General features: G+C 38.4%; 1 long non-coding RNA gene and 1 other non-coding gene across 5 annotated transcripts in view; both read left to right on the forward strand.

The window, feature by feature from the left end:
• Positions 1 to 12410: 12410 nt before the first annotated feature.
• The window catches only part of LOC103671906, a 37575-nt gene continuing 30166 nt past the window's right edge, over positions 12411 to 19819 (forward strand). For 3 of the 4 annotated variants that reach the window (XR_571049.2, XR_571053.2, XR_571051.2), the window contains exons 1-3: positions 12411 to 13849; positions 14598 to 14640; positions 15361 to 15418. This is a non-coding gene — a long non-coding RNA (uncharacterized LOC103671906). The remainder of the gene's footprint in view (positions 13850 to 14597; positions 14641 to 15360; positions 15419 to 19819) is intronic. The other variant, XR_571044.2, reaches the window with a different exon arrangement.
• Positions 12504 to 12592, forward strand: LOC121101332. The gene has a single exon (XR_005833334.1). It is a non-coding gene; the product is annotated as a small nucleolar RNA SNORD88 (small nucleolar RNA).

Consider the following 19819-nt stretch of genomic DNA (forward strand, 5'->3'; position numbering starts at 1 on the left):
AGCAATCAGTTTCTGAAACAGAGTATGTTAAATCTATCCGTGGTTTGAAATTGCCTATTCTGCCCCTTAATTACATCAGTTTTTCTACATGCATGTGGAGTTAGAAGGCTGGACAAAGCAAAGGGCATGATTTTGATGATGGATTATTACCTTTATCATTAAGAAATTATAACTCTTGTTAATAATTTCACACTAAACTATATTTTGTCTGATACTATCTTTTGCTAGACTAGATCTCTGTTATATTTGTTATTATTTCTTCACATTTAATCTTTTGTTATGGTTTTTTTTTTCAGATGTCCTTATAAACAAAATAAAGCTGACTTTAAAAAATTAAATCTGCCTCTTTTCACTTAATAACTATCCTTAATTATTAGACACTTTATTAAGCTTATTCTTTTTTCTATCATGCCTAGAGCTCATCAATATTTATTTCATTCCCCCAAAATGACAAAAAACATATCATGCTTTTACTTCCCTCGCATCCTTTCCTATATAGAGTACCTACCACACTGGCTGTTTCAGTTGCTATGACTATGAAAAACTTACCCTCAGAACATAATGTTATAAAACAACAAATTTTTATGTTTATGACTTTTGTGGTTCAGAAATTCAGACAGGACACAGAGGGGATGGTTTGCCTCTGCTCTATAATGTCTCATGTCTCAGTTGGAAGACTCAAAGGCTGGGCACTAGAATCATCTGATGGTTAATTTATTTAGAAGTCTGGTGGCGGATGCTGGCTGGGAGGTGCACTGCCTTTGCATATTGGCTTCTCCATACAACCTCTCTATGTAAACTAGTTTGGGCTTCCTCGCTGCATGGTGGCTGGTTTTGCCAAAGCAAACTTCCCAAAAAGAGAGAGCGAGGATAATGCTCTATCCTTATGACCTACTCTCAGAAGTCACAGAGTATTACTTCTGTGCACTCTATTGGTCAGAGCAGTCACAAGCCTGCCCACCTTCAAAGGGAGGGGAAATATATTACACCTCTTGATGAAGAGTGACAAGTTTCTGGAAAAGCACGTGGAACTGAAAGCATTCCTATGTCCATTTTTGGAAAATACAATCTGACATCCATATCATTTAGAGTACATATGCCGAGTACTACTGAGAAGCATTTTACAAATAATATTTGCTTAACAATAAATTTTACCAATTATATGTCCACCTCTTTTCTTGTATTTCACTGCCTTCTCTTTGTAGAAGCGCTCCTTTGGCAGTTTGCTCAGAGAGGATCTCTAGGTGATCAATTTTTGAGTTGTTGAGAGGTCTTAAAATATTCTTTTTTAACCACTGAATTTGGAAGATGCTTTGGTTAACTATAGAATTCTGGGTTCAAAATTCTTTTTCTTAACATTTTCAAGATATTCATTTTTTTTCTTGATTTCAGTATTGCTGATGGAAATCTGACTTCAATGATTCTCATCCCTTTTGTAGGTTGTCTCTGATAACTTTTTCTTTTCCAAGATTTACTGAGGTATAATTGACAAATCAAATTGTATACAGTGTACAACATGATGTTTTTATATATGTATACATTGTCAATTGTTTACTACAATGAAGCTGATTAACAACTCTATCACCCCAAATAATAGGTACCTTTTTTTTTTCCTGCAAGCACAATTAAGATCTACTCTCTCAGGATTGTTTTTTCATTCTTGAGTCTCTAAAATTTCACTACAATTTGTTCAAGCTTCACCATACTATGTTCAAGTCTCTCGTTTATTCTACTAGGAAGGATGCTTTCGATTTAAGGATCTGTGTCTTTTATCTGTTATGTCTTCCCCTCTATTCCCTGTATTCTCTCCTCCCAGAATTCATGGATGTTAATGCTTTTGGACTGATCCTTTATGTGTCTCAATATTTCATTTAAACATTCCATCATCTCAGTAGAGCCTAGTGTTTAAAAGACTCTGGAACCAGCCCCTGGGTTCAAAGCCTGGCTCTCCTAATTATTAGATGTGTGACATTGGGTGAGTTATAATCCTTTCTGTGCCATATGTTTCTCATCAGTACGATGGGAATAATCCTACTGCGTTCCTGACAGGCTTGTTATGAGAATTATATGAGTTTTAGATCTGTAAATAGCTTGGAACAATGCTTTGAAGACAGTAAGCACTATATATAGTAAGCTCTTCTTATCTTATTATCATTCCCTCCTGCTGCCCAATGGACCAGCTCGCTACACCAATCTTCAGCTGTGTCTACTCTACTGTTCAGCCCATGTACCAAGCTTTTATTCTCAGCAATTATATTTTTCATTTCTAAAAATCTTTAAGTATTTTTTGAAAAGTCATTTGTTCTTGCTTTATGTTTCCAATACCCTCTTATCTGAAAATATTAATTTTACTTTATTAGTTATTAGTTGTTTCACTGAGTGTAAGTTTTCCTATTTGGTTTTTCTTTCAGAGTTTATAGTCCTTAAGTAGTTAGTGATAATTTAGTATGAACTCATCCTTGTGGTTATGATTTCCTGCTTGTTTTCACTGTAGCCTTCTTGGTAGGAGAGATGAAAGCAAGTTGCTCAGGGTTATTGTCTGTGTTATACAAAGGGCCGTGGGGTGAAGATGGGCTGCCAGTTTTGGTGTCTGAGCTCCCTGTCTGTTTGCTCCTCACTCTTACCCAGTAACATCAGACATTTCCCTCATCTCAAGACCTGCTCCTGGAGAGTAAACACCCATACTGTAGCACCTGACTTTTCACTGTATTTTATAACTCTATATTGTATCTGTTCCCCATTCTGTACCCAGGGTCAAACACAGTAGTTGGCACATAGTAAATGCTCAGCTCGTGTTTTTTAAATGCACAAAGGAAAAACAGAAATTTAATTAAATTTTAAAAGCTGCCATGGCTTGTTTTGAGACTTTAGGGCAAGTTACTTTAGCACACATTTATTACATGCCTCTGCTAAATATTTTATATACATCATCTAGTTTAATAATATTCACCACAATTCAAGAAGTGAATTGTATTCATTAGGGTATAAGTTCAGCTTCTGTTAGAGACCCAGGATACAGCAGCCTATACTTGATAGGAATTTATTTTCCCCTTATGAAACAACCTAGATTTAAGCAACCTAGGATTGGTATGGTGACTTACAGTGTTAGGGAACTAAACTCCTTCTGTCTCATTGCTCAGTCATTTTGAGTTTGCTACCCTTGGTTTATGGCCTAACATGACTCATCACTCTATCTTAATTCTAATCAGTAAGGATGGGAGAGGGAGGATAGGGCACTACTTTTCCTTTTAAAGGCATGACTTGAGATCTGCACACATCTCTTATGCTCATGTGTCATTGGCCAGAACTAAGTTACATGATCTAACTGCAAGGGAAGCTGAATCTTTATTTTTGGCAGTCTTGTGCCCTACTATATTTGAGAGTTCTGTTACTATAGAAGATAGTAAGAATGAAGATTTGAGACCATTATTGTTTATATTTTAAATGAATGTAAGAATACAAAAAAACCACTTCCAATTAAATCGTGACTATACTTTCTTATCATATAGAATTGTTATTGTGTATTTATTGAAATACAACTTTTTTATTAATTTAGACATGAACCAAATTAGATATTACTTCTGTCCATATATAAAAAGGGATATGTAAGCAAAATAAATCATTTAAGATATTTAAATTTTTCTTCACATTCAGAGTCTATTCTCAATCCCCTTAACTCAGAAGTATAAATATCTGAATTTTTCTACACAGTGTTATCCTCTATACCATAAAGAATGCTTGTGATGTAGCATTTCTTTAAAAAGAGCCTCACTATTTGGGGCGCCTGGGTGGCTCAGTCGGTTAAGTGCCTGACCCTTGATTTCAGATCAGGTCTCGATCTCAAGGTCGTGAATGCAAGCCCCGCATTGGGCTCTGTGCTGGGTGTGGATCCTACTTAAAAAAAAAAAGTGCCTCACTACTATCTCTAGTATTGTCTTAACAGGCAACACCCATTCCGTACGGTTTGATGCCGACTACGACTAAGAGAAGCTAGTAACTTAGTACTCATTCTGGACAGCCACGGATCTAGCTAAAAATTGGGGTCTTATGAATATAGAGAAAGGGAAGAATGGATATTAGGAGACAACTAGCAGTCTCAGCAACAGGGTTATCGCTTCCACACAATATATACAAGGTAAATGAAACCCAGGGAGTGGACTAATTTGCCCAATGACACACAATTACTAAGTCATGGAGCCAGAGTCAAGCCCAGGCATATCCAGCTTTACAAAACTACTCTAAAACAAAAATATGGAATTGACACAGCTTTAAGGAAATTGGCATACTTGTATACTGTGTTGTGGTAGTGTAAATCACTATCACATCTTAGGGAATGTGATTTAGTAAAAAAAATAAAAATTAAAAAAAAATTTAAAAATTACATGTGCTTCTGTTTAAACCCAACACTTCCAGGAATTTAGTTAAAGAAATATCAGTACAAATGTGCAAAGATACATATATAAGGTCTACATTAGTGGGTCACTTCTATAGGCTTTAAATTAGACACTGGTACTGCAAATAAGGATACGGGGTTGGTGGCAGGGAAGTTTAAATTTCAGAGCCAGCAGTGGTTAATACTGGCCTCGGTGCAAGCCACAGTGTCTACAACCAGCAGTCACAGCAGCAAAGGCCCCACTAGACCAGTTCTATGGTGGGATTTTGGGAGTTCATCTGACCAGATAGTCTCCAAGATAGCTTCTCTCGCCATCCCAGAGAGTCTGTGAGTTGCCCTGTATTTTTCAGTGAATTCCTTTTCTCCTTAAACTGTTACACTTGTTTCTACTGCATGTACCTAAGAACTGTAACTGATACAATGGCCTCATTTCTTTTCCTGTAAATTGCCAAGTTGTTATTGCCTTAGGACCTTTGCTCCTGGTATTACCACTGCCATGATCTCACAAGGCTGGTGGTTCCTTTGTATCCCTCAGGATTTAGGTCAAATATCACCCTGTAGAAACAGCTGAGATTCCCCCATCTAAAGAAGTTCTACACCCACACTTTTCATTCTTTATCAAATATCCATGTTTTATTTTCTTCGCAGAACTTACTACTAGGTGAATTATTTAGTTCACATGTATTTGTTTTCTTGTTTATTTTTTCTCCTCCCCATAAAAAGAAACTGCAGAAATTACCTTGCCCAGAAAAGTGCCTGGCACATAGTATGGGTACAATAATATCTGCAAAACGAATGAAATAATTTTATATCTTTGTCTTGTAATACTTACAAAATTGGGAACATCCTTTGAATAAACTGGAGCACACCATGCAATAGAATATTATATACCTATTTTTTTAAAAGATTTTATTTATTTGTTTGACAGAGATAGAGACAGCCAGCGAGAGAAGGAACACAAGCAGGGGGAGTGGGAGAGGAAGAAGCAGGCTTCCAGCGGAGGAGGCTGATGTGGGTCTTGATCCCAGAACGCCGGGATCACGCCCTGAGCCGAAGGCAGAGGCTTAACGACTGAGCCACCCAGTCGCCCCAAATATTATATACCTATTAAAAAGATGCGGTACATTTTCTCTATCTTAACATGGAAAGAATTCCACAACACTGCTAAATAAAACAGTCAGATGTAAATAAAAGTAAATATAAGTTGGTATTTCATATGTGTAAAATACCTAGAAATAATCTGGGAAGATACTAAACCAATTGTTAAGAATAGTTAACTCAGTGTAATGGGAATTCTAAGGTAGAAAGAGAACCCCCTGCCCCCGCTTAGTTAATTATTGCAACAATCGTGCATGCATTGAGTCTTTCTTTTGGTTTCAAACAAACTGTCTGAAAAAATAGATTTATTAGAAAAATATTAAGGTTTGATATCCTTTGTAATGAAAGGAAAAGTTGAACACACAACCACTGACAGGACAGAAATGATACTGGGTCTCAGAAACTCCCAGAAACAGAGAGGTAAAAATTTTCAGATCTCTTTCCACAGTCTCTTTTTTTTTTTTTTTAAAGATTTTATTTATTTATTCGACAGAGATAGAGACAGCCAGCGAGAGAGGGAACACAAGCAGGGGGAGTGGGAGAGGAAGAAGCAGGCTCATAGCAGAAGAGCCTGATGTGGGGCTCGATCCCAGATCGCCAGGATCACGCCCTGAGCCGAAGGCAGACGCTTAACCGCTGTGCCACCCAGGCGCCCCTCTTTCCACAGTCTCTTACCTCAGCTTCTCTAAGTATATCAGCTTCACTCTATCTCACTGCTATACTTCTGCTCCCCGAGTCTCAAGCTGGGGATGGTGGTTAAACATTAGAGAAAGCTGCCCCTTTCAGCTTTATCGAAGACTTCTTAGAACCATCATAGAGCCTGTGCACTTACCTGCAAGTTTGTCCTAGGTGAAAGAGGAAGTAGTAAGGGAGATGGTTTGTAAAAAACCACCTATATGATATTCAAACTGGTGCTCTGAATTCTCTTGCCTCTGCAGAATATATTTAGAATAACGTAAATGATGCAAGATTCCAGTGTTGGACATACATGGTGAGAACTTTCACATTGTCAGTAGGGTAACTGACTCTGTCTTCTGGATCACCCATGTCTTTATCTTCACAAAATCTATAAGCAACAGCATCTTTAAGCACTGCTGAGAAGCCTTCCACAGATAATTTGGGAGTCATATGTAACTCTGAATAGGGACTGCCAATAGCTGCAGTACTATATCATTTCTTATAAACCTTGGTTAAATCCTAACCACATTTATTTAGATCGTTGATATTTTTACAAAATATTTTTGCCCAAATCAGTCAGTCCTATCAAAATTCATAAGGTAATGTTTTAAAACTGTTGATGTATTAGAATAGATTACCTGCTGGTTTGTTTTTATTTCAGTGTCTTAAAAAGACTAAAGGATTATTGCTTTCTCAAAGCAACTCAAATGTCAATTAACTGATGAATGGATAAACAATATGGGCATATCCATACAATGGAATACTATTTGGCCATAAAAAGGAATGAAGTACTAACACATGCCACCTTAAAAACATTATGTGAAGTGAAAGAAGCTAAGCACAAAGGAGCACATATTGTATGATTTCATTAATATGAAAAGTCTAGAATAGGTAAATCTATAGAAACGGAAAGTAATTAGTAATTGCCTAGGTCTTGGGTGGGGGGCAGAAATGGGGAATTCAAGGACAACAGCTAAGTGGTGTGGGTTTCTTTTCATGGCAATGAAAATGTTCTAAGTTGATTTGGGAGCTAGATGAATGATTCTGTGAAGATACTGAAAACCAGTGAATTGTACACTTTAAATAACTGAATTTTATACTATGTGAATTATGTATCAATAAAGCTGTTTTTAAAAATGTATCCATACAAAATATAGAAAGAATGTATAAAACTCAACACCCAAAAAACAAATAATCCCATTAAAGAATGCAGAGGACACGAGCAAACATTTCTCCAAAGAAGATATACAAATGGCCAACAAACACATGAAAAGATGCTCATCATCACTCATCATCAGGGAAATGCAAATCAAAACTACAGTGGGACATCACCTCACACCTGTCAGAAGACCTAAAATCAACAACACAAGAAACAAGGTGTTGGTGAGAACCCTCGTGTAGACCCTTGGTGGGAATGCAAACTGGTGCAGCCACTGTGGAAAACAGTATGGCAGTCCCTCAGAAAGTTAAAAATAGAACTACCCTATGATCCAGCAATCGCACTACTGGGTATTTACCCAAAGAATACAAGAACAGTAATTCAAAAGGATACATGCACCCCTATGTTTACTGCAGCATTATTTACAATAGCCAAGATATGGAAGCAGCCCAAGTGTCCATCAATTAATGAATAGATAAAGAAGATGTGAGAGACACACACACACATACACATATACAACAGAATATTATTCAGCCATAAAAAAGAATGAAATCTTGCCATTTGCAAGGACATGGATGGAGCTGGAGAGTATAATGCTAAGTGAAATAAGTCAGTCAGAGAAAGACAAATACCATATGATTTCACTCATACGTGGAATTTAAGAAACAAAAGAAGAGCATGGGAGGAAAAGAGAGAGCCAAACCAAGGAACAGACAGTTTAACTATGGAGAACAAACTGATGGTTACCAGAAGGGAGGTTGGTGGGGGGATGGATAAAAGGTGAAAGGCACTAAGAGTACACTTATTTTGATGAGCACTGAGTAATACACTGAATTTTTAAATCACTATATTGTAAACCTGAAATTAACATAACACTATCTGTTAACTACCCTGGGATTAAAATTTAAAAATATATAGAGTGTTTAAACAAAAAACATGTATCCATAGACAATAGGTAAAATTGGCAGAACTGTGTTTCAATAAAATTTTATTTATAAAAATAGGTGGCTGGCCCATAGGCCATAGTTTGCTGATCTCTGTTCTAGAGTAGTAAAATCTCATTAATTTTAGCTGGCTACTAACCTACTAGGAAAAAAGGTATTGCCTTTCCCAGCCTCTCTTGTAGAAGCTTGTGTACAACTTTCGGGAATTGTCCTTAAACGGAAAAGATGTGCTACTCTTTACATATCTCCATCCTTCTGTTCACTAGAAGACTAGAGCTCTAGCAGCCATGTTGGACCAGAAAATGACTTTGGAAAATAGAAACCACACACAGTGGGGCAACAAGGTAGTAGGAGCCTGGAATCCTCACCCCATGAATCACCGTTCTAACCCCAAGTTAATTTTACCAGATATCTTGAAAGAAAAAAATAAATTTATATCATAAAAAAACGTAATAAATAACTTATTTTGGTGCTTTCTTTACTCTGTGCTCACAGCTAAACCTAGTTCCTACTACTAAAGCTTTAAGGAATTAAAAACCAATTCTGGGGGTGCCTGGGTGGCACAGCGGTTAAGCATCTGCCTTCGGCTCAGGGCGTGATCCTGGAGTTATGGGATCGAGCCCCACATCAGGCTCCTCTGCTATGAGCCTGCTTCTTCCTCTCCCACTCCCCCTTCTTGTGTTCCCTCTCTCGCTGGCTGTCTCTATCCTGTCGAATAAATAAATAAAATCTTAAAAAAAAAAAAAAACCAATTCTGCTTCCTAAACGGATCCAAGTAGATATTAGGGACATCCAATATCCAATTCTATGAACATTATCATCCAATTCTATGTGTGTGTTTTTTAAACAACATTTCATTCCTACATGTGCTCTTAGCCTAGAGGCTAAGAATTGATTATAGCACTTCATTCTGATTTTACTGGCCTTTTGATGTACTGTCTTGCAACTATTTGGGTTCATATCTGTCAGAAAGATACAAGAAGATACATTCTCTGATTAACCAATCCTTTGTAACTTTTTAAAAAATGTCAAATGTCATAAATACAGGCAGTACCATATAGAATAGTTCCACTGTTTATTCAATCCCTGTTTCATCCAAGTCCTGATTTTTGTGTACACAGGCTATTGTGGGTTTCTCTATGGGTCCAGTAATGTGAACATTAGCTTGGCATTTCCTCTGCTCTACAGGACGGAAAAAACCAAAAAATCAAAAAATACCCCCCAGGCCTCTTGTGGGTTCAGCTTTACCTTGACATAATTAAGATAATGTCTGAAGAGCTCTAAAATTGTCACAAATGATCTCTAAATACAATATAATGTTTACTTTTGTTCATAAAAAGATAAAGGGCTTCAGAGTCACTATAGCTTATCTTCTCCATAAGGGTATGAGGCATGAAACAGACCTAATATTTCAGACCTAATATTTTCATGATCCCCTCCCCCAAACCCCTTTAAAAAGTATCTCTGTGTTCCAGAGTTACCCTGGTATGAACTGAATGTTTGTATCCCCTTAAAATTCATATGTTGAAGCCCTCACCCCTCAAATGTTGCTATATTTGGAGATAAGGTTAAATAAGGTCACAAGGGTGGGGCCCTGATCCTATAAAATTAGTGTCTTTGTAAGAAAAAGCATCAGAGATACCTCTGACCCCCTCTTCTCTCCTCACGCAGGCACTGAGGAAAGGTCATGTGAGGATATAGGAAGAATATGGCCATCTGCAAGCTGGGAAAAGGGTTCTCACCAGAACTTGAATTGGCCAGACCCTTGATCTTGGACTTGTAAGAAAATAAAGTTTTGTAGTTTAAGCTACCCCATCTGTGATATTTTGTTACAGCAGCCTGAGCACACTATACACACTCCGTAAGGATGGTGTGGAAAAGAAGGTCCTGCTTTAGCATCATTTTCCCATTACCTCCTGATAAAATCCACTTTAATACTGACATAATCATAAGCTGGCTTCACATATTCTGAACCTGCTTGATATTTCAACTTGACTCTTGTTCTCATGGGTGACTTGGCAGATTTTGGAGGTTCCCTGCTGGAGTGCCTTCTGACTACAACTCCTGTGACATGCAGAATGACCAACCACCCTAAGTTGCCTGGGACTGAGGGATTCCTGAGACTCAGGACTTTTGGTGCTAAAACAGGGAGAGTTCCAAGCAAACTCGAACAAGCTGGTCATCCTAGATGGGCAACATTCTATTTCCCCAGTTACTGCTCCTTCTACAGCTACAGATTTTCTGATCATCCACACCACACAGACTCTCTTGGTTGGAGCCCCATTTCCCTTCTGGGAAGTCCTGTTGGACAAGAGTCAAAAGAGCTCCAGGCCAGCACTTTCTCTCATGTGGTACACATTTGGTGCACAAGAAACACTCCAACATCATTTGCTCTGACAAACTATGGGAGTCATAGCTGATCTCAATATGGCAACTCTCCTTTACTCCTCTGCCCAAACTTCTCACTGGCCTATTTCATCTACCCTGGGATTTCTCAGATGTGGGTTGGGTGCTATTGTACTTCTGAAAACCCAAGGGACACATATCAAGCTCCCTGAGTAGTGCCATTGAAGCCCCACTCAGTAGCCTTAAAGGGGCGTAAGGAAGCATAACAATAAGCAACATAAAATCCTCCTCATGAAATCACCTCTTTTACAATCTTCTGCTAAGCCTTGAAACTGGTGAAAAGCTCCAATAATTGAAAAGCCAGTTTTGGACTGTGGTTACCAAATATAGGGAGAAAAATTGCCCAAGGGCCCCAGATGCTGCTGCACTCTGAAATCTGCTGCCACGTTTGCACCAAGGATCAAGCTTTCCACGGGCTGCTCTGGCCAGTGACTTGAGTGCAGCACAGATAAGGCAAGCACCATCCTAGGAGGACTCCTCTGATGCCAATTTTGGTTTGAGCATTCCCAGCAGCCCTGCCAAATCTTCCTTAGACTGTACAGCAGTCTAGGACACTTCCACCAACCTCTCTCCACCTCCTCCACTGCGTCTGACTTCCATCAGTCTGATGGCTCTCCCAGCCTTCCCTGGCTCCCTCCCCATTCTCTCTCACAAGTGTTTCTTCTAATAAAATTCTTGCACGTTTAATGTCATCTTAACAACTCCTTTTTAGAGGGCCCAGACTAACATGATGATATTTCCTTTGAAAACAAGCATCTTGTCAGGACCTCACTTGGTGTTCATAGTTGTATTATAATGCAGCAGGCAATACTTCCGGTTCCATATCCACTTATGTTACTAATCATAGGATGAATGAATGATATGGTAAGAGGGAACACCAGGGAAAACTATGGGATTTTTACTTTACAGTTCTTGTTGTTCAATCCACTTTAGGTTTTGTCAAAATATAGGTCTAATTTGTATGAGCATAAAGCTGAAATTTTGGTAAGAACTATCATAGTGGGTGCTCAATGTGTGAGTGGGGACATTGTATATGCAAATCTGTTTGAGTGGGCAACTGGCCTAGTGCCAGGACTTGGATGAAAGGTTTGTTACATGCTACCTTGGAATTTCAAAGCAACCTCAACCCTAATATCAGCATTTTCCTTTATTCCTTTACATTTTCTTCCTCCCCAACCCCTTCTCATTTTTCTCTTCTATCTTTTCACTATATTTCTTATAGTGCCACTGCTTGAGAGGTTGCTAATAAGCAATAGTGCAAGTAGAATACAGAAACAGAATAGAGAAACCTTCATTTTGCTTTTATCTGAACCTGATAAGTTATTTAAAGCCGTACCCCAAAGAAGGCAGAATAAAAGTAGCTTTTTATGCTTGTTCTCCAGAACTTCAAGTGTCCCAAATCCTACTCTCCTCTTTTTTTTTAAAGAAAAACTTCTGATCGTAGTATTTTTTTACACAAAAGTATGTAAAAAACATCAATACCAAAACTGTATTTTGATAATATCCTGACAAAAAACAAAACAAAACAAAAAAACAACCAATGCTTTTCAAGCAAAAGAATACCCCTCTGTAATTTGTATCAAGGACTGTCAATTGTCAAAATGTGACAACATGCCTTTGTCTTCATTATAATAGCAGGCAATTAGGAAAGGTTTACTGTGGTCAATTTGTTCATTTCCCTATATTAAAAAGAACTGTAGCAGATACGGAAAATACAGAGTAGAAAGAAGAAACTAAAATAAACGATCACTCTTCAAACATTATCATTCTTCATTCTGATGTATTTTTTTTTCTACGCATAATTTGTTTTTACAAAAATATTACCTCGCCACCATGGTCTCTAGCACTGGGCTCTGACCTACCCTGACGACGGGATGTCCCTGGGACTCTGACACCCAGGGATCTGAGAGGTCCTGTTCTATGCAGGCGCTGGCGGGTGTGGCTATTTCCCCACCTGAAGGCCTCTGTGAAAAACAAAACAAAACAAAACAAAAAACAAAACAGAAAAAAGAAAAAAAATGACCTGAGTGGCTATTCGCACTTTTTAATTTGAGAGCTAGTCATAGCTAACGCTGAATTAAGATCGAAGCATTGATTCCTCAGTCATATTCTAAAGGAACGGAAACCAGCAGAAACAGCTGATTTCGTGGAATGTCCCAAGATAATAGCTGTCAGGCCTTTATTATGGCTGGAGACTATTCGTCAATGATGACAGGCCTCGAGCCGTCTGAACAGTCTTGACTTTAAAAGTGCCTGACAGGAGTTAAAATGTTTCCCAGCGCCCAACAGTCAGTGCCAGTTTCCTCAGCTAACCGGCGGTCGAGGGCAGCAAGAACCCTCCATGAGCAGAGTCAAGGGGCGGGAGACCAAGTGAAATCGCAAGGCACTGGGTTAGCGAAGGTGACCCTGGCACACGGTCCGGCCCTGTGTCCACCGCAAAGACCACGGTGGCTGCGGCTTGGCCCTACTCCACGGGCAACAATGCTGAGCTGAAAGTGAACGCCCTTGCAGAGTGTCCTGCCAGGATGCAAGCACCAGGGATTTGGGGTTTTTCAAAATGGAAGCATTACCGAGGAAATTTAAAGCCCTGTCTCCACAGACAAACTGAGGCGTTAGGCCAGCTCCGATACGAGCTGTATTATCTTAGACAAATCACTCGCCCTCTCCTAGCCCTAATTTCCCCGTAATGGAAACTATACCATTTCTTCCTCCTGGACCTGTTGTGAAGAAAGGATTTAAATGGCACGGCAATGCTGGTGTTCCGTACAACACCACACGTAAAACCCGTTACAAAAAGGTGGTGGTAAATAAGACCCTAAAACCTTCCCTGCAACCGTCTGCGTCTCTACCGGACCCGCTTCCGGAGCCCCTTCACCTCAGCCCAACGCAAATCCCTCCGCGCTCGCGTCACTTCCGGAAGACTCAGGTCGCGACTCCTCGAAATACCCGGATGTAACTGTCATGGCTGCCATCAGTGAGGGACCGCAGTAGAGATCGAGTCAAGAGCTGCCCGGAAAGCGCTCAGAGTTGGGGTGTCAAGGAGGCCTGTCAAAGGACAAAAGATGAGATTACTGGGCGGCAGGGTGCCCCAAACGTCCTAGGAACTGCGCCTCCGCGCTTCCTGTTAGCTTGCCGCCAAGTTTTTCTAGAGGAGTCGCTCCTTTTGGCAGGGTGGGGCCTCGCTTCTTTCTTGGGCCTTCCTTGTGTGGGGGGGTTTTGGTTTCTGTCACTCGGCTTAGCCCTGGAGTTGCCGCGGGTAATGGGAGCGCTGGCCATGCGGGCGCTTGCCGAGGAGGAAGGGGCGGGGCAGAGCCTAGGACGGAGAGAGGTGGGGCGATGTGGGAAATTTGGGGCAGCAGAGGTTTGGAGCGCCCCACTAAGTGCAGGCAGCCTCGAGCTGCTGCCCCCATTAGAGTCTCGTTTCTGTCTTTTTGGCTGACGTGCACCTTGCCGTGGGGCTCTCACGTTTGGCGATAGGGCTCTTCCCTGCTGACCCAGCTATACTCAGCATTAGACTTTGATCCTCAAATAATATCCAGGATGTGTATAGTGAAGTATGCAACTGGTTTAAAAGTCCCAAACATAAGCAAACTAATATGTTAGCTTTAAGTTTCAGAATTAATAGGGAAACTATACATGTTGATTATTGGGTTGGTTTTCTTTAAAGTTTTAAATTTGGATAACATGTTAACTGCTTGTGAGATTTTTTTTAACAAAAGCATTCTTAAAATAACTGCAATGAGAAAATATGCTAATATTTAAAATACTCAGAAAATTGTTGCACTTTGCTACTGCGCAATTGTCACGATGAAACACGACACCAGAATTGTACATCATAAGACTTTAATTGCCAGAGGCTTCTGCAAATACAGTAATTCTAAATATAGATATATTTATTTCAAGTTAATTCTCTTTGCAGAGTGGCCTGTAGGTATTTGTCTTCAGGTGAAACAGGAACAAATGTGAGTTGATTGGTTAACATTTCCTAATAGTTAGAACGACTTCTTAAGTGCTTAACTGTGTATCTGTTGCATTCAGAATCTCAGTTGAAACCATTTTTATTTGTCTGAAATATGTAATGAACTCATAATGTAAAATATACATATAGACTGTTATTTTTATTAAAAAAAAATACAGAAACTAATATGTAAAGCAAGTTGACCCTATAAAACAGTGTGCTATAATTTGGATTTTCACTTAAACTCCCAAAATTAAAAGAGCTGACCAGAAAGACTTAAAAAAGAAATGTAGACATTTACCCCTTCTCTAAACATGCCATTGTTTGAACAGAAAACAAAATGACATTGGAAAGCACCTGGGATTTACTTTTACAGTTATACTGTATGCAAGGCACTGAGTTGATAATGGATGAGAAAGTGCTTTACAACATGTAAAGTAATATACTGATCATGAACAGTTAGTACTCTCACTTCTGACCAAATCATGTCTCCTTATGGTACATTTTAACCTCCAAAACTTGTGGTTCTTGTATAAGTATTAATATACATGATTGTAATCGTATTTTATAGAAAACAAAAATAAATTAACTTTTTACATTTTGAATATTTTTTCTTGTTTATTTGTTTCAAATTGTATTTATGCACTTGTACACAGTAGAGTCCTTAGTAACTTGATAATCATAGTTGGTGTCAATTCTTATTTTTTGTATGGTTTTTTTGCAGGTAGGTCTACTGGGTTCTTGGCACAGTACCATATGGACCTGGACAAAGCATTGTTAAGGTGGAAATTTTTATTGTATTAATCAGCTCAAATATTTGACCAGTCTATTTATTTTCCAGTATTTTAATCAATAACTAGATGTGGGCTTCATATAGTGAGCAATGTTTGTAGGATAGTAGGTCACTTTAAATTTCCTACCAAATGTAAAGTTTGATCTCAAATAGTTAAGTTTTACAGAGCACTAACTATATGCCAAACTCTGGGTTAAGTCCTATATATACATTATCTTAGTTAATACAGTATCATGAGTTAGGTCTGTTAAACTCCTTTTTTTATAGATGGAGAAGCTGAGACAAAGAGGGATTAAGTTCCTTGTCCATGGTTCCAAAACTAGAGCCATATTCTAGAGCCTTTCTTGCTATATATTTGAAGACTTTTGTAGAAGAATAAAAACAGAAGTTAGAACCTGGGCTCTGGTACTACCTACCCTGCTTTGTACATCAGGGCAAGTCATTTAACCTCTCTGAATTTCATTTTCCTCTCCTACAAGAAATGAACAGTTTCAGCTATTACATTTTATTGAATCTTGAATCATCAAGAATCCTTAAGAGTGCTTTCACCATTGTCTTGCATATTTTCTTCCAAGCCTCTGACGCTGTTCCATGAGTTTTGATGCACATGCGCAGTCAGCGACAGCTCTCTCTTGAGTGCAGCCTGGTCTGACCACATTGTAAGATGTAGCTGATTTCACAGTGTCAAAATGTAAAATAATGTCCATCTTGGAATTGATAACATATAGTAGGTGATCTCTGAGCTCCTTTCAACCCCAATTCTATGACATTTGTGACTATCTAGCTTTTTGCTGGTTTATGTCTTTTTTAATGTGAATGATTCAAGATAAAACAAGCTTCTTGGTAGTGTAAAAGTTGGAACCATTCCTGTCTTTTTTATTTCTAAATCTTCAGTACCCAGAACAATGCCTGGCACGTAGTAAATGCTTAGTAAATATCTGCTGAATGAATTCAGCAAATCTTCATTTTGCATTACAAATACAACTTCTTCAAAAAATTGTGTTTGACTTGAATTTGACATAAAACAGAATAGTATCAACAGTACAAAAATATTTTGCTAACATTTTTTGCATTCAGGAGTGTATTGTTACAAAACAGTCATCTTTGTTTCCAAACATCTTTTCTGTGTTATTATTTGTCATTGAGTGTGTGGTACATTTTGTTCCTTGAAGAGGTATAGTAAAAATTGAAATGCTGGCATAGACTTTTTAACAAGGCATCAAACTTTTTTTTTTAACTAGCAAAAGTATAGGAACACTGATTAATATATAGAGATTTTCATTTTAACAAAAGTTGGGAAAATGTTATTTAATATCTTTATTAAATTTTTATGTGTATTCTGGAGGTGATTAAAAATACCATCCTTCCAAATATACAAATAATATTAAATATGTCTGAGTTGTCAATGATGAAAATAAACTATAATTGAAAGATATTTTGAAACTCCATGAATGGACAGAAAACTGTTCAAGTTTTGGGGTGGCTAAGCGTAAGATAATGTAACTAAAGATATTATCCCAACTATATTTATAGTATGTCTGATGAGGTCTGTACTTTAAGGGGACACAGTAATTATCATAGAATTCTAGACTGTTTTCTGGTGATAATCAGCTAAGCGTTCTGCCGTGGCCAGAAAAGCTAACATGTGAAGTATCATCAAAAAAGGATTTGGGAAAATCAACAAAAAATATCTTATCCTGAAGCAACAGAATGGTCTATCTAAACATGAAGGTGTAGGCAGTTATTTTATATTCATGATAGATCTAGAATGTTCAAAATCCTTTTAATCCTTAAATATGACTATAGATATTATTTTCCTCACATAATTCTGAAGAAGCTATATGCCTATATACCAACTTTTAAAGACTAAAATACATAGCCACTAAAATTTCTGCCACTAAAATGAAGCTCTGTATCACATTACAGCATATTATTACTGGATGAACATTAATCACTAACTTCTCTGAATTTCCACTCTCAGTTTGCTTTTCTCAGGTCACCTTTTCATAGAAAACACAATTTTTATTCTTTATAAGTCACAGCTTGTGCAATAATGAGGAGGGAGTAGTGTTCACTTCTCTTAGTACTTACTCCCTTGCACAGGCTGTGTAAATGTGTCCTTTCCCAAAGCCCCAAACTCAAAGGAGAATAAGGCCAAGGGCCCACAAGACGTTATGAGTTCAGATGAAATAATTCATTTTATGAGGTTTTTACAGAAGTTTATGTGTATTGATTAAAGGCTTATTCCTGTACAGTTTTGGAGAAGTGAAGGAGTGATATTTATCATTAAATTTGGAACAAATATGTTCATTGAGTTCAATAGCTAAAGAGTTGTTTAAAGTACCTAATGGTAGTGCTTTGTACCACCTCAAAAAACTTTTTCTTTAAAACTTCTACTATTTTCACATCTTTTTTTCTCCATCTTTTTGTTTCCCTATAAATAAATCACAGTAAACCCCCTCCCCCTTCCTGGTCTGGCAGCCTCCCCCACCCCCCGCCAGTTGTAACTTCATATGACTTCATCTGGGATAAAATCCTAGGATACATTCATTTTGTTTTGTATACTTTTTCCACATGTTTAAGAATTTATATCAAGTATGTATGATTTGGAAAATCTGACATTTGGGTAAAACAAATATAAATCAAAATAATAAAATCAGAAAGGAATGGAACACTTGAAAGTAAACCAGAAACAAAGTTTTAAAACCTTCTCTGGTTATTTACCTACAGCAAAAGTGAATTTATAAGTATCACATTGAAACTCTAGGGCAAGTAGAACCCTCAAGTTTTTAGAAAAGGAATACAAATGGAATGTTGCTAATTCATTATTGTTGGTAGTTTGGTATGTTGAAAGTAAAGGATTTTACAAGTTCACTTAGCAACCTTATTCAAATCCTGTTTTTTTCCCTTTGAGATCTCAACCATGACTTCTTTTAATAGACGTTGTTTAGAAATGTTATGCTGCAAGTTGGTGAAGAAATATTGTATCTCCTTTCTAATATTTAAAATCTTTTTTTTTTTTTGGAGGGGGGGTAGGGGGATGGGGTAACTGGGTGATAGACATCAAGGAGGTTATGTGTTGTAATGAGCACTGGGTATTAAATAAGACCGTTGAATCACAGACCTGTACCCCTGAAACAAACAATACGTTATATGTCAAAAAAAGTCATTTTTTATTTTTTTTTTATTTATTTATTTTTTTTTAAAGATTTTATTTATTTATTTGACAGAGATAGAGACAGCCAGCGAGAGAGGGAACACAAGCAGGGGGAGTGGGAGAGGAAGAAGCAGGCTCATAGCGGAGGAGCCTGATGTGGGGCTCGATCCCACAATGCCGGGATCACGCCCTGAGCCGAAGGCAGACGCTTAACCGCTGTGCCACCCAGGCGCCCCAAAAAAAGTCATTTTTTAAAAAAGTAATCTCTACACTCTTCACAGGGCTTGTACTCACGACCCCAAGATCAAGAGGCAGATGCTCCACTGACTGACCCAGCCAGGTGCCCCAGAAAATCATTCTTTATAGTCAGAACTTAAAGGCCTGATGACCCATTTTCATGGGTAGAAAATTCTTTTTATGCTCTGCCTTCTAATTTGGTGACTGTGCGAAGTCTCTTATTTAACAAATAACATTTATGAATGCATGCCTACACAGGGTTGAGAGACAGACATGAAAAGATCACTACACCTTGCCACAACCCTGGAAGTACCTATATAAGAGTGACATTTGAACACATAAGCGCGTGGAAGGATGGCCTGTACTGTGATGAAAGTATGTACATGGTAGAGGAAGACACAGGTGATCTTCCTGAGGTCTGGAGAGCATGTTAAAAGGGGGAGAGGAGCTGCATAGAACTGTGATACCTAGGATAGCCATGCTCCTTTGAGGAAGCACTCTAAATAATTTGGTGGCTGTGTTTCTTAACAGGGACAGTATTAACATAGGGTAGGACAGTTTATCACTGTACTGGACTCGTAAGCGATAGGAAATATTTAGCATCCTTGGCTGTATGGTCTTTTCTCACCAGCCAGCCTCAGTTTGCATCATGAGGAGCAGTTGGCTTCCTCGCTTTTCAGTTCTGGCCTTTATGCATGCTCACACAGTCAGACTGCATCGCTTTCGGATGCTTTCCATCCATGTGTGTCATTCTCATTCGTTGCGTGCGTTCTCCAATGACTTTGCTACCTGACTTACAGTTTCTCTCCCTTCCCTGAGTCCCACCTTTAAGCCAAGGTTACATAAAATTCCATGTGGGTAACCCAGCCGATATCCTGGTCTCTTGATTGCTTGAACTTCTCAAATCAGTGACCTTCACCTTTTCCATAAAGCCACCCACTACCTGGACCTTGTCATCACTTACGTCAACTTCACCCTTAAAAGCTTAAAATAAAC

Source organism: Ursus maritimus, unplaced genomic scaffold, assembly GCF_017311325.1.
Source record: "Ursus maritimus isolate PB19 unplaced genomic scaffold, ASM1731132v1 scaffold_7, whole genome shotgun sequence".
In the NCBI taxonomy this organism is placed as follows: domain Eukaryota; kingdom Metazoa; phylum Chordata; class Mammalia; order Carnivora; family Ursidae; genus Ursus; species Ursus maritimus.